General features: G+C 42.9%; 1 pseudogene; it reads right to left on the reverse strand.

The window, feature by feature from the left end:
* Nucleotides 1–682: 682 nt before the first annotated feature.
* On the reverse strand, nt 683–2,085 carry LOC123806725 (annotated as a pseudogene).
* Nucleotides 2,086–3,505: the final 1,420 nt, after the last annotated feature.

The raw sequence follows: 3,505 nt of genomic DNA on the forward strand, positions 1-3,505 counted from the left end.
GTGATCCATTACTATGCTTTAACTTTCTAAAGATAGCCCCTGATGTGTGAATAAGGGAAGTATTTTGATGAGTAAGTTTAGAGAGTTGACTTATCCTGTACATTTACTCTCATGAGTCATCTGGATTTTAAACTTCATGAGAACAAGGACTGATTTTCCTTTGTTTCATCATGGTAATGAGCACAGTGTTATGCAATGTTAAATGATGTCTATGTATCTTATAGAATTTTCCTTTTTTGTTTTATTAGGTGGTTACACCAGAAGGTGTGCTGGAAGATACAGGTGTGTGGGGGTTAAGCTGCCCCAGCCTGCTCAGCAGGTGGCCCCAGGAGGTCTGCACAGTTGCACCTGAGGGCCCAGCCAGCAGAGGGATGAGAGACATGGGACAAGTGTCCTGTTGGGTGTCATGTTTTGGTCGATAAACTCAAAAGGACAGCTCAGATTTTAGTAAAGACATTTATTGTGAGCAATGGCCTTAGTGAGCTCTGTCCATCAGTCTGCCCTGAGTGGGCGCTCCACTTGCACAGTGACTCGCACGGTGCCCCAGAGGCGTGGGCACAGGCTCCTGTCTAGACAGGGAACAGGGTGTGCACCTCTGCACCCCACAGACAGGAAGGACACCCCTCCCCAGACAGAAACCACTGGCTTAGCCATGCAAGTCAAGATGCCATCTGCATACTTCTTAGTTGACCTTGTTCTGAAATTTGTACAGGTTATTGGTTGCAGCCATGGCGATGCTGTTGTTGGCAGGGTGTGCCAAGCCATGTGCAAAATCTTCTTACTAAAGTCCAGACTGTCCACACTGATCTCATCCTTCTTCCTCTTCCCAACTGGACACACTCTCTGAGGCTTCAGGCTGGTGTGAGGCTTGCTGTTCTCTCTGGAAACTTCCAGGGTCATGTCCCTCTGTGTGCCTCTGTCAAACATCCTAAAGAAGTTGTTGTAGGACCCCATCATAATCCCACTGTCTGGCCCATTCCTGCAGCACTCATATTCGTCAAAGGTGCAGTCATTCTCACATAGAGAGCACAGTTTGCTTCGAAGGTACTCGTGGACCTGATAGGGTTAGCATGGGCCGGCTCTCCATGTTGAGGTCCCAGCCCTTTACCAACAGGGAGTTCGGGTCATCGTGTACCAACCACTGTGACTGAATTTCACATCGGAGATGGAGGAAATGATTTTTGAGAAGGAAGACCTACTGCTGGGATCGTCAGGTTCTTCAAAAATCTTGGAGTGCCTGTCCCACAGGGCCAAGGAGCGCATGTCACACAGGCAGACATTGTCCTTGCTGCTACTATACATGAACACATTGCACTGCTGCAGGTGGAACTCCACTGCTGTGATCACGTCCATCTGCTCCTCCATGTCCGAGGGCTTCATGTCCATGACGTTGAAGCTTCTGTCTGTGATCTCCAAATGCCACAGATTAATCCTCAGGTCATCTGCAGAAAGATACATTTCATGATCACTCTTTACAGAAATAGAGTGGTATGTGTGAGCATTTGCAAAAACTTGTTGTGGATTTGCTTCTACCACAAGCTCCATGGGCTTCAATATTGGGACCCACAGTGCTGTGATTCTAATTGGGTCTTGAAGTCGCCTGTCCAACTTTCAAGTTATAACCTTCTGCTCTTTTATCCCGTTCACTTAATTTCCATAATTTAATAGTTTAATCAATTTGTAGAGAGTAGAAAATGAGCAGCATTCTGTTGTGGTAACCACCTAATTTTATTAATTTTTCCCTCAATTTCTAGACTTTTCAAATAGTCAAACTCTGGTTCATGACTTTGAAAGATACTGTAAACATTATATTCTCCCCTAGAATGAGGGTGGCTTTTGTTCTTTTGTTCCTGTGGAAAAATAACAACTCTGCCACCCTTGTCTACTGTAGCAAGAAGATCCCTGGAGTAGTTCAACAGTTGAGATGATGATCACCATGTCCTCAACGATGGTACCCTTGACCTGTGAGAAGCACCACTGCAAGTCATTGCTGCCAGAGGGGCAGCTGCCACCTCTGGCTCCTGACAAGGCCAGCTGACCAGTGGTGCTCAGGTAGCGGTGGAGAAGCAGGCAGCCCACACACATGAATTAATTACTAAAATTCTGTGGCATACCAAAAATATATACTATATTTTTGTCAATCTGACAAAAATAAATATAATTTTGATTGATTTACAAAAAAGCAGTAATTACCAACCCATTTTGCTTCAAAGTGACTTTTTAAAAAATCAAGTACCTGTACTTGTATGTAAGCATTTCTGGTACCAAGAATTACCAATTAGATGCAACCTTATTGTGCAATGTTACCAATAATATACAAGTTTATTATATGACCTATATATTTATGGTTCAAGACAGGGTGTTCACACTGGAGGGCTATTGTTTTGTTGGCTGTTGTCATTTTTTTTTATTTTACAATCTAAGGGAAAAGAGGTCAGTGTCCCTAAATAGTCAGGTATTGCATGTTTTAAAAATTCTTGCAGCATAGTTTGAAAATTGCTGTCCTAAAGGATAATGGCTCTCCTTTGCTGTGCTTATGTTGCTTTGCATAATAAATTGCTAAAGGTAAAAAAGAAGTCCTCAGCTTGGGGTTGGTGTTTATTTGACCAGGAAACTCTGGTTTGAAAGTTTAATCTTATCCATCTCTGTTACTATAAAACCTTCTAGTTTTAGGTGAGTCCGGCCACTAATATGTTGTAAGAAATAAATTACCTGGGTGCTTTTTTTCACCTGTTCTCCCCGTCAGGTCTTCAGAAGTCACCCTTCAAGATTTATAGGCCAGAGGGCTTATTCCCTGCACACACGCATACCTCACATTCAGTTACATCCTGGCAGTGCCAGATTCCATGAGTGCTGAGTTGGTTCACTCCTCTGACACCCAGATCAGGCTAATATTCTACCATGTTCGTTGGAGAGGACATAAGGCTTCCTCTGTTCCCTCGATGCCAGTTATTGAAACTGGGAAAATGAACTGCATGTTTAAATGCCCACTTCCATGAAAACCAAACTCATGAGGCAGGTTCTGGTTGAGAAGGAAATGGGTTTGTTCAGAAGTTGACAACCTGATAAGTTGGCAGCCTGGTGCCTCCAAAGCCATTTTAGCATCTCAGGCATCCTGTCTATGTTATATAGGGGAAGTATGGGAAGGTAGGAGTCAGCTAAAGAAATTTTGGTGATGTGCAATTTCTCAGCTCTGCTCTCAGGTAGTCTTATTTTTATCTTCTGATAGTGTCATCATGCAGTTTCATGGCTCTGTCTCTAGTTTTACTTCTCATGTTTAGGAGCAGGACATGCAGGGAATGTTTTTGTTGGTTGTGACATGAATTGCTAATGTTTGTCCAGTTCTTGCAGTCAGTCATTCCTTGGTCAGGCAGAAACTGCAACTGCTGATATCTATCAATTACTCATAAGGAAGCTTTTACTACATGATTTTTCTATGAGTCTGTTAGTAGAACCTATTCTATAATTATTACTTGATTAGTATTTTTTTCCAATCACTGATACA

Source organism: Phyllostomus hastatus, unplaced genomic scaffold (genome assembly GCF_019186645.2).
Source record: "Phyllostomus hastatus isolate PE091 unplaced genomic scaffold, TTU_PhHast_1.1 phas_scaffold_39, whole genome shotgun sequence".
Lineage (NCBI taxonomy): Eukaryota > Metazoa > Chordata > Mammalia > Chiroptera > Phyllostomidae > Phyllostomus > Phyllostomus hastatus.